The following is a 13107-nucleotide window of genomic DNA, read 5'->3' as shown; positions in this document are numbered from 1 at the left end:
TCTTTATTTAAAGAATGACTCCCCGAATGAAAAGACGTTATTTGATACACGTAACTCAGCTCAGTTTATTATTTTATCTAGGGCCAGAGGGAAATGATCTGAATAAGGGGCTAACTGTTCTCTCAAAAACTGTAGAAAGTCCTGTAATTTTGTAAATAAGGAATCTACATCTAACCTTTTTTATGTTGTGAAGAAGTATATATGTCCTTCTTTGACCTTGTGACAGAAATCTTCAGAATGTCAAATGTGACTAAGAAAGGGGAAAGGAGGCTGGCTAACCACTCGGAAATTTTATAACTGAAAGCATATGAGATAATAGGTTTGAATGGAAGATTATCATTGTGAGTTTTAATAAAACAATATAAAAATTTCAATATATACTATATATATAATTATATAGATATATATATATATATATATATATATATTATTATATATATATATATATATATATATATATGTGTGTGTGTGTGTGTGTGTGTGTGTGTGTGTAAGTATGTATGTATGTATAATTCCACGCCTTCAGAAGATAATAATGACTTTAGTATTGCAAATTCCTTTGACGACAGGCATAAATGTTATTTATGACATTATCATTTCGGTGTTTTCTCCCTTTTTTTTATTTTTGAGGGTAGCTATTGGTTAAAACCTTTTCCCGGCATTTCATGGGGCATTTAATTGATAGATCCTCTTAGAAACAATGGGATGGCGGGGGTCTCTGATTCGGCAGAGCAGTAGGAATTTAATTCAGAGTTTAGAACCGGGGCTTAAGTATCTGTAAATGGCGAAATAGAAAAAAAAAAAATAGGAAAAAAAATGCATTGGCACCCGAACACGAGAGCTTCGTAAAATGTTTTTGGGGGAGAGCAATCCTTATTTCGTATCTAAAGCATTCCACGGGCGGTAGACAGATAAACACTCTTTGCTTTATTTTCAAAACCGCGGAATGAAGAGTGGTTTTCACGTGAATATTACCCGAAATTAAGGGAGAAAGCTTTTGCTACATATCTGTAACGTATTCATATATTCAATTATATATACTTATACATATATATATATAATATATATATATATATATATATATATATATATATATATATATATATATATACATATACTAAGAAATCACAAAAATAAGCACGTGATTTTGTTTATTAGCTAAAGCCACTGGGAAAATTTAAAAAAGAAAAGACAGAGTGCTACTTTTGTGTATTTAACACATCTTTGTGTCCGAAGATGTGTTAATACACGAAAGTACTTGGCACTCTGTCTTTTCTTTTTTAAATTTTTAGCTTTTTATACTTATATATATATATATATATATATATCTAAAATATATACATACAGATATATATGTATATTATATATTATATATATAACATATTTATATATATTATTATATAATAATATATATATATATATATATATATATATATATATATATATATATATATGTGTGTGTGTGTCAATTATCTTCTCTAGCGTTGTTATCATGCAAGAAGGCTGCTGAAGTTTTGAACGGAACCTTTCAGAGAGAGAGAGAGAGAGAGAGAGAGAGAGAGAGGAGAGAGAGAGAGAGAGACTCTTTATTATTTCGCATCACTGTATTTTGACCTATTTATCTATTTCTACATTTAATGTCAAGCTTTTGTCATTTTCCAACCGATCATAATTTTACAACCTCCTCTATATTTACTCACTTTGGTTAATGGTGTCTGTAAAGTTTACAAACTACAAAGGGAAATGAATGAATTACTATCAGTGATATTGGACAGCAGACAAGAGACACGAAACGTATTTGATCATTTTGCACAATAATAAAACTGTAGTATATTCTGCAAAAGTGAATAAGATATAAAAGGCCAAAACAAATGAAGTTGAAGTAAAAAGAAAGGCAATGAATGCATTTGATGATTACCAGGAGATGGGCCAGGATTCTGTTCATCTTGAAATCCTTGGAAGGAGGTAGTATATTTCCACAGAGTAGTGCCCAGTGAATCAAAGAGTGTAATAGGAGGAAAACCTCGCTGCTGCAATATAGAACAATTGTTAGGAGAGGGTAGAGGACAGGGATATGGAAAAAGGGCGTTAACGGAGATACAGTAAAAGAAATGAAAGGGGGTTTCAGTTAAGGGCCGAAGGCACGCTGCAGAAAACCTTAAAGTAATGCATACAGTGCACCGAGTGAGGCGCACTGACGAGCAATATTTACATTAATAATGTTTAAACCTATAACCATAACAAGACACACAAAGCGTTCTGCGCACACAAATCCCGACCTAATGATAATCCCGACTTCCAATTTTAGGATTTGCAAAGGTATTGCCAACGGCAGGAAAACAAATAAAAGAAAAAAATCTCCCCGAAGCATAACCAATTAATCGCCATTCTTCGAGTTTATATCAGGAATAATAATCAGGAGACAATGGCGCTCGAATCGTCATTAAAAGGCATTAAAAAAAATGGACGCACAAACAACAATAAAGCATTTGTGCAACATGTAAGCCATCGCTAATCCCGACTCCCGCCCCGTTTAAAATTAAGGATAATAATCTGGATGAGTGCAGCGGGGACAACCTCTCAACAACAACAACAACAACATCAGAAACAGCGATCATAATAATGCTAAAAATCCGCGTAATGATACAATGCTGTACCGTCATAGGCGCCCTGATTACCAATATTAATGACTTACAGGTCGACATTACTGCAATGTATCTGTCGGCTATGAAAGACACAGGTTAAAAAGAATGCAGACCCGGCATTAAGCCGAAGAAGAAACGCTCTTCAGTTATTCATAAAACGTTCGATAATCATCTAGGGACGTATGATAAACAAGTTATGAGATATCCAAATCCATATTTGTCGAAACGTGATACGTCAGTAACAACCTAATTGCTCATTATACAATAAACAAGTTAACAATCCTTGTATGCAAAAAAATTAACATATACCAACGCACAAAGACATAAAGACACCGTATCTTATTTGTTTATGTTCTCTCAAAAGAATTTAAAACTACAAAAAAAAAAAAAAAAAAAAAAAAAATCCTTGGCAGTTTAGACCCTGAGCAACACAAAACTACATAAAACGACTTTTTGTGAGAACAAATATATAAATAAATGACTTTTTGTGAGAACAAATAAATAAATAAATGACTTTTTGTGAGAACAAATAAATAAATAAATTACTTTTTGTGAGAACAGGTAAATAAATAAACGACTTTTTGTCAGAACAAAATAAATAAATGAATGACTTTTTGTGAGAACAAATAATCAAATAAAAGACTTTTTATGAGAACAAATAATTAAATAAATGACTTTTTGTGAAAACAAATAAGCAAACATAAGTAAATAAATCAATAACAATAATAGAAGGAACTTCACATTATCCTTCCTTGATAAAAGATAATTTTATTCTGTGAAGAAATTTTATTTCAATAACAATATTATTTTCGACCTCAGTCTTCCCGGTTTCCATAACCCTCCTGTTTTTACTTGACTGTTAGCGATTAAACCAAATTAATTTTCTACTTTGTCTTGTACTTCAAAGCTTTCCTACATAAGGAAACCGAGTTGCCTATCCCACCGGCCTTCGCAGGATGTTTGTAGCATCCATGAACTTCTATAGATTTTATTGTCTATTCATCTTGACCTCTGAAGCAACGAACAATAATTGTGAAAAAAATTAAATCCTTGGTAATTTATTACACGTTGCTTTCAGTCTGAATTAAATGTTTATGAAGATTAGAAAAAAAATGAAGAGAATGTTAACATTTCCACGGGCATTTTTGCATATATGACAATTAACGTGTGATATTAATAAGGTAAAAACAAGTGCAAATTATAAAAAAAAAAAAATATGGAGAGCCGGAGGATATATAATAAAATTAAACACAATCAATTCTATGAAGAATGTGGATTTGTTCAGCTTTGGGGACAAACAGTATATCGCGATACTGAAATATTGCAGAGTTTGATAATGCGAACGTAACAACTAAAAAAAAAAAAATGCATTATCGTACTTCACATTTCAGTTCGCTGTTTCAAATCCTATTCTACTGCTCGCATGGACCATTATTTACATTTTATGGGGCTCCCAGTTTATAATTACATACTCTGTGTTAATTCTCATATCACTATAACGTTTCTTCATGCTTTGATCTTGAAGATCATCGAAGATAAAGAAATAAAATTAGGAATTACACATTGTCATCTGTCGTCTCGGTGTCCGTGCATGCATCAATATAATAATAATAATAATAATAATAATAATAATAATAATAATAATAATAATAATAATAATAATAATTTTGTTCTAAAGTCCACAATAATTCAAAGTGTAAAAAGTCCGTGTATAATTTTGAAGACTTTACAGAAAGCTTTCGAACCCTTCACTGGGTTCATCTTCAGGGAAGGGTTCGAAAGCTTTCTGTAGTCTTCAAAATTATACACGGACTTTTTTACACTTTGTATTATTTGTTGACCCTTTAGAACAAAATAAAATAATAATAATAATAATAATAATAATAATAATAATGTATGATTATTTTAGTGTCCGTAGTTTTGTTCTTTCTTGGATCCCTCCCTTGTCTTTGAAAATGACTTTAATGTTTAAAAACAATAACAATATAATAATAATAATTATAAAACGTTAAACTTCTGGGGAACAGAAGGAACTGACTGCTTTCAGTTTACTTATCATTATACTACTTAGAGTTAAGGTCTAGATTGCTTGGTTAGGTTATTTCATGGGTCCAGTATTTTATTATTATTATTATTATTTATTATTATTATTATTATTATTATTATTATTATTATTAGAACATATCTCTTATTAAAGAAAATAAATCTCTTATTAAGAAAAATAAATGTCAAAATAAAATCTTTTTTTATCTTTCAAAACTAGGAAATAGTTGCCTACTATCATAAGGATATGGAACTTCACACACACACGCATACACTCACAAACACACACACACATACACACACACACACACACACACACACACATATATATATATATATATATATATATATATATATATATATATATATATATATATATATATATAGTGAAAGTTTGATATATTCTCTTTTACCTCAGACATTTGCTTCTGACAGGATTTTGTTATATTCAAAACTATTAACCTTTCAGTCCTCATCGAGTCTAATGTGTCGACGCTCCTATAATTATAGTCCCTTAAACCTGTCTCTCCCTTACCTGTTGCACGCTACAGTGGACTAACCGCCAGGTACATAATACAATCCTTAAATCAAGAGAATTCATGAAAGACGCCCGCACCTATCACCGCCCCTGCGAAGCCCAAGAGACCCAGTATTCAGGGGACCATATTTTGTGTATATATATATATATATATATATATATATATATATATATATATATATATATATATATATATATATATAATATATATACATACATATATATATATATATATATATATATATATATATATATTACACACAAATATGTATACCGCTTGTATATATACATGCGCACATGTACGTATGTAAAACAATGTCACTCAAACGGAACCGCTCATCGGAATCACGCCATGCAATTAAGCGTTTAGCCTGCGCCGCTTGAGAAAGCCTACGAATAAAGAAACCCTCCGAAAAACCGGATAATCGCATTACTCGAAAGCATTAATCTCCAATTTCGTCGCAGAAAAGTGAGCGCTTTTACGAGCTAAGTATTTAAGCAGAGAGACATAAATCCTCTGTCTTTTTTTTAATTAAATGACGAGTCTGAATGCGCTGCCAAGTGGTTTGCATCTTTGCAAGTCACAGGAGCGTGACGATATCCATAAATTGTGATTTACGGGATGTCGTAAGACCGGAGAAGACTTATTTGCTACAGATTTTCTCTTGTGAGACTGAGAGTTTTTTTTTCTCTGCTACAGATTTTTTCTCGTAAGTCCGAGTTTTTTCTCTACAGATTTTTTCTCGAAAGACTGAGAGGTTTTTTGCTTTGCTACAGAGTTTCTCTCGTAAAAGTTTTCTTAAGACAATTAATTCGTCTTCAGACTTATCACTCAAACTTACAAGTGTTTATAAGACAATTAACTCATTTCCAGACTTGAAAGCCTTGGTAAGACTACAAACTTTAACCTGATCTGAAAGCTTTTGTAAGACCATAAATTTTCCTCAAACTTGCAAGTTTTTGTGAGGCAATTAACTCGTTTTCAGTCTTGGAAGCCTTGAGTAAGACTACAAACTTGAACTTGAACTTGAAAGTTTTGTATGACAGTTACCGCATCTTCAAACTCAAAAGCGTCGTCAATCCCACAAACTTATGTGTTTAAGACAATTAAGTCTTCGTCAAGCTTAAAGTTTTGAAACACGTTTGGTTCGTCAAGCTTTCGCGTCGAGCTTTAAAGCTTTTGCACGACCTCAGATTTCCTTCAAACTAAAAGTTTTTTTGTAACTGAAAACTTCAAAGCCGAGACACTTCAGTAATGGCCGGGAGAAGACAATACAATAGCATTTTAGCCAGTTTGAACTATCTAAGCATTTACTGTACTACAGGAATAAACTTCAGAAACTAACTTTCTTATTATATAGAATGAAAATTATTTTCTACGCCGCCATAATCTTTATCTGCATTAAGTGGAAAATTCTGACTATAGATAAAATGAGTTTGAACTGAATTGAATATAGAATTTAGCCCAAAGATAAAATGAGGAAGGGAAGCAAATCTGGGGATTTTTTTTAATTGACCGCCTACCCACGCACGAAGAATATCAGTACTACGAGTCAGTCATAAACACAATGTTCACATTCCATCATTCCGCCTCTGTACGAACACAAAAACTGAAATATACGACACCAGCGGTAAAAAGATCTTTTGTTACGTAAACTCTGGATTGAATTCATAAACCATTAAACAAGTTTGGAAACCTTAGCATTACACATAATAAACACATTCCGAATTATCTCAATCTCATAATAAAATACAATAAATACTAACATAAAGATATATTTGTACACTCAGAAGAAATGGTATTCGTACCTTCAGAACATTTGATAATAAAGAGCAGAATAGGGAAAACATTCACCATAGACATATACTATAGTAGATTCACATCAACCGTGCATTTGACGTCTAGGCCAGTCCCTTACAACGCTCCTGATTGGCTGTTGATAAGCCAATCACAGGGCTGGAAATTCTCAGTCTCCCTCGAGAGTTCACATGGGTAGGATATGTGTTCCTCCTCTCCTGTGGGATACGTCTTTCAGGAGAGGTGGAACACGCATCCTGACCATGTGAACCCTCGAGAGAGACTGAGTTTCCAGCCCTGCGATTGGCTTATCAATAGCCAATCAGGAGCGTCGTAAGGGGAGGGCCTAGACATCAAATGCACGGTTGATGTGAATCTACTATAGCCAAAATTTCTCATAAGAGCAACGTAAAGTACCATAACAAGTAAAATGCACGAGTTATTACTTACCACAGCCGATAAAGATGCCAAATAATGAGGACAACAGCAGGCCAAACCGTCATTGTCCTGGGTGAGAGACATCTGTGGATTAAAAACAAATAGATTATAATAATCATTCAAATGCAAGCTAAGGTTATAACAGTGACGGCGAGTCACTTTTTATTCTCATAAATTCAAAACGCGGAATGATTCTGATAAATTCTCAGTGACTAAAAATTTACATTAAACAAGAAGATAAGGTGAATTCCCCGTTTTTGAAAATGTCTATCAAACAAGAAGGTAAATAAGGCACAAATGATAAATATGACATGAGATAAAATGGATGCAAAATGACGCTAAAATCAAACAAGGTAAATTACGCGTTGGAATGAGTTTTACAAGAAGCATCTGTTATAAACACCTAAACAACTGCAATTACCATGTGTGCATATATGTTAAAGTAAGACTGTGAAACCAGGGATTTCACGAAATCCCTGAAATTTTCAGGGAATTCGTGAAATCATTAATTTACTTAAGTACACACATAATGCCAGCCCCTTAGGATTCAAATGTACTTAGGGACATTTGATCCCAAGGGGCTAGTACTGAATATGGCGAAACACATTTGATCCCGAGGGGCTAGCACTAAACACGGCAACATGTATTTGATCACTGAGGGGCTAGTTCTAAACACAGTGAAACACATTTGATCACTGAGGGGTTAGTACTAAACACGACGAAACACATTTGATTCCTGAGGGGCTAGTACTAAACACGGCAACACGCATTTGATCCCTGAAGGACTAGTCCTAAACACGGCAAAACACATTTTATCCCTGAGAGGCTAGTACTAAACACGGCCAAACGCATTTGATCTCAGAGGGGCTAGTACTAAACATGGCGAAACAGTGTAGATGAATCACTGTTTCGCCGTGTTTAGTATTAGCCCCTAGGGGTGATCAAATGTCCCATATAAGCTGGTGATTTGACGAATTCCCTAAAAAATTCAGGATTTCGTGAACAGCCTTACTGTAACATGTATGTAATACTTCATCTAAAGACAAAACATATCCATTTGTAGGCAAACACCGAACTATATAACGAAAAACGTTCTATTCAACGTGATATAAAAACAGTAAGACTAAAGGAGGGTTTTGCCTCTACCATACAGATGAGCTGCACTTTACGAATACAATCCACAGCATAAGAAAACAATTTTCTGTAATGCTGTATAAAATCATCAATAGTCAAGCCCTCAAGTCAAGGCCAGGGTCACAGGGTGTAGCTTTTCAGTTGCTCATCAGATACGTTAGAGCAAGGGTGCGTCAGATGTCTCCGGAAAGTGCTGCCACATACACAATGTATGGCTAAATTTAACCTTAAATAAAATCAAACAATACTGAGGTTAGAGGGTTGCAATATGGTATGTTTGGTGATTGGAAGGTAGATGATCAAAACACCATTTTGCAGCCCTCTAGTCTCAGTAGTTTTTTTTTTTTTTTTTTTTTTTTTTTTTAGAATCTGAGGGCGGACAGACAAAGCCGGCACAATAGTTTTACAGAAAACTAAAATGGAACAACAAATAGCATATAATTATTTGTAATATTATCCACAAATAAGTATATGAAATAAACGCACGAGCACACGCACATATTTAAAAGAATATAACACAATACAAATGTATGCCCACAAGTACAAGACATTCTCTCTCTCTCTCATACATAAAGTACATGGGCCGGAAGGAACGAGAAAGGCGGAGACACTGAAATCTTGCGTCTTATTGTCAAACTTGACAATAAGACGAAAGATCTCGGCATCCCGGGTTTTTCTCTCCTTCACGGCCATACGGTTCGTTTATATTATTTACGGAGCCTTAGCTTTCTTAGAAGAATTCGCATCTACGGAAATACACTTATACCGTGATATATATATATATATATATATATATATATATATATATATATATATATACGTGTATATATATATATATATATATATATATATATATATATTACACAAACTGTTGCAGAACTTGCATGAAGAATTATTGCAAACTTAGAATCAAAGCATGTAAGCGGACAAGAATTTTAGCCTCTACAGGGAATGGCCATCAAAACAATTGAGCATCAGGCCCCGGCTGTGTGGAACGCCAACACACCCGCAACTTGAACAAACTGTGCAACAATTAATTAATAAAACCACAGTGTGTACTGTAAACCCTCAGAATCAGTCAACCGCAGACTTCAGAAAACTCAGACCTAAGTAAATTCTTTTCTTCTATCCTACTGCAGGCATTTTTACTTCTCTCCTCCATTACTTCGGTAATTATAATTTACAAAGAACGTGAATTCTAAGAGTCCCTCGAGTGAGAATTTGAAAGATTTCAAAAAATAAATGAGAATTCTATGACTTATAACGGAATAAGCTCTTACCAGGGATCAGAACCATTAGGAAATAATTTACATACACTTTTCTTATTCCTCTCTTTCACAGCAGTGTAGGTACCTTAAATCGTTTCTTTACTTTCTTTTCTAAAATTGGCCTCTGAATAATGTACTTTCAATTTCTTTTTGTCATTGTAGTTACTGACTTATATGACTGTGAATCCTCTTTAACTTTATTTAGGACTACATGCAGGGTCAGTCATCAACTTCTGCGAGACGGAAATGATGCGAATTACAAGGTGAAAGCAATGCGCAAGACTATAAAAGTACAATGCTATTCTCTAAAATTATTCATTTAAGGAAAAGCGAAAGAATAAATGGTACGGATATCTTAACAGGAAATGAAGCCAAACAGATCGATCACCGGGATGGTGGGGAGAGTAAGTGCATTAATCAATGAAGGAAAAAAAAAAAACTAATCAATGTATTTAAAAAGTAGAGTATTAAATTTAGGTCAAAGGCCAAGAGTCGAGACCTATGATGTCGTTCAGCGCTAGAATGGAAATTGAGAGTATCAAGGCTTGAAAGGTTTCAAGGGAAGAAAACCTCAAAGCAGTTGCACTATGAAACAATTGTTAGGGGAGGGTGGAAAGTAAGATGGAAGAAAGAGAATATGAATGAAGGAGGTACAGTGATAGGAATAATGGGGTTGCAGCTAGGAGCCAAGGGGAAACAGCAAAGAACCTTAAGTAATGCCTTCAGTGCGCCGTGTGGGGTGCGCTGATTGCCAATACTATCCTACCGCCCCTTACGCTGTGTTTCTGGCTCTACTGCAACAGCAGATATCATCCTAACTGTCTATCATAGTCAGTGGTATGTCTCAGCGGTTCCTTCCACCAGAGTGCAGTTATCACAATCTTATGCACTACGTTTGATTCATAGAGATCAGAAAGATAAACCTCTAAAGAGATCAGAAAGATAAACGTCTCAGAAATGATAAGACCGAAGTGCTACTCTCTCTCTCTCTTTTCGAAGTGTGTTGATAATGTACTGCTTGTTCTTCGCCCTTATGAGGGTTATATCAACCTAGAGAAGGCAGCCCTCTGCATCACGTCTCAGTAACTGATTCATAGCAAAGTAATGCCATTGTCTTCACTGGCGCTGTTAGGTCACGGAGATGTGACCCGTTGCCCTGCCATCCTCAAAATGTACTGGTTTTCTCTAACAATCTCCTGGGAAGAAACGTGTGTGAGGAGCCTAGACCATCAATACTTCTGAGAAATAAATGAATAAAAAATGGCGTTACAAATGACTTCTTAGGCAAAAATTTGCCTCACTTGTTTTACAGCTATGAAAGGGAAAGGAAAATAAGACTTAAGACTCCTTGGGAAGGCTCAAGGAAAATAAAACTTAATAAGAGCTCTCGAAAAATAAGAAAATAAGACTTAAGAAACGCTCTGGCAGTCTAAATCTAAACAAGTCTAAATTTAAATGAGAGTTAAGAAACGCTTTGGAAGTCTGAATTTAAATAAGACTTGAAAAGCGTTTTGGAAGTCTAAAGGAAAATAAGACTTAAGAAACGCTTTGGAAGTCTAAATTTAAATAAGACTTAGGAAATGCTTTGGAAGTCTAAATCTAAATAAGACTTAGGAAATGCTTTGGAAGTCTAAAGGAAAATAAGACTTGAGAAGCGCTTTGGAAGTCTAAAGGAAAATAAGACTAAGAAGTGCTTGGGAAGTCTATAGGAAAATAAGACTTAATTAAGAAGAGCTTTGGAAGTCTAAAGGAAAATAAGACTTAAGAAGCGTTTTGGAAGTCTAAACATCCTGTAAATATTGTGAAACGAAAACAATGAATCCCCGGCTGAGTATGTAATAGCAAATACCTGTCACTGTAACTCTTACTATGACAAAGATTATTTCATAATAATGAGGAATCTACCCTATGTTTTTTAATGTATAAAACAGAGAAAACAAATAAAAATGATTAAGGGTAAGGTTATGATATATATATAATATATTATATATATATATATATATATATATATATATATGTGTGTGTGTGTGTGTGTGTGTGTGTGTGTGTGTATTTATATAATATATATATATATAGAGATATATATATATATATACATATATATATATATATACATATATATATCTAACATAAATATATATATAATATATATAATATATATATATATATACATACATATATATACTACATACATATATATATATATATATATATATATATAATATATATATATATTGTATGTATGTATGTGTATCCACCATTATAAAAATAACTGGTCATTTTACCCGATAACGCATTTATAATGTCCGCAATGTATATATGTATGATATAAAATTACCTATCAGCTTTACAATTGCCTTATTTTCAGTCCGCTATTTAGTGATAGCGAGACTCGAAACCGCACAACAACTTCGGAGATTGTGGTTAATGCTCACCTACTACGTCATCAACATGACTATGAAAAGCATCGTAAAACATCCACAAAATATGTCAATGCGGAAGACTTTGAGGCCTCGTCTCAATAAAAAATTTATAGTGGATAAATATTAACGTTCTATTTCTTTTGCATACCTAGACCTTTTGGAATGCGCATAAACACATTCAAAAACAATATGAACCCATCTAAAACCTGAGTCTAAACTCCTTTATAACAGGTTCCTTGCAGGTATGGCTTGGTTACATGATATATTATCCAACTGGTACTACAACTGTGAGAGCCTGAATCTTAAAACGTAAAAGAAGAAACATAAATGTATTCTGTCGGTTGTACTAATATGGAGAAAATAAGGAGTACGAACCAAACCAACTATTCTAAAAAGAACTACAATATGTCAGGTGTGGGGTTCGAACCCACGCACTCTCTCGAGTACCAGAGCTTAAATCTGGCGCCTTAGACCGCTCGGCCAACCTGACTACGAGTGTGCCATGCCCATACAGTTTGAGAAGCCGCCGTCCTTTTTATTCAAACTAGGTAATATATTTTATTCTCTAATAGTGGGGCTTATGAGAAGAAATGCCGAGGCAAAACTGAAGACAACTACCGCGCCCCTCTGGGTCGGTAGCTACCAGGTTACGCGCAAAATGGGCGCCGTGTTTAGTACCACCCCCTAGGGGATGAACGTATAAAAACATACAATAAAGACAGTAAATATCATAAACATACACAAAAAGGAACATGAAAAAAACTTAAACAAAAGGCGGTAATTATTTACGCAAACGACTGGCGAAACGCTGGAACCAGAC

The 13107-nt window shown here is 34.0% G+C and overlaps 1 non-coding gene across 1 annotated transcript; it reads right to left on the bottom strand.

The window, feature by feature from the left end:
* Positions 1 to 12693: 12693 nt before the first annotated feature.
* On the bottom strand, positions 12694 to 12777 carry Trnal-uaa (transfer RNA leucine (anticodon UAA)). The gene has a single exon. It is a non-coding gene; the product is annotated as a tRNA-Leu (tRNA).
* Positions 12778 to 13107: the final 330 nt, after the last annotated feature.

The sequence above is a fragment of the Macrobrachium nipponense genome, chromosome 7 (genome assembly GCF_015104395.2).
Source record: "Macrobrachium nipponense isolate FS-2020 chromosome 7, ASM1510439v2, whole genome shotgun sequence".
Taxonomy (NCBI): Eukaryota; Metazoa; Arthropoda; class Malacostraca; order Decapoda; family Palaemonidae; genus Macrobrachium; species Macrobrachium nipponense.
This window is presented reverse-complemented; position numbering and strand designations above follow the sequence as displayed.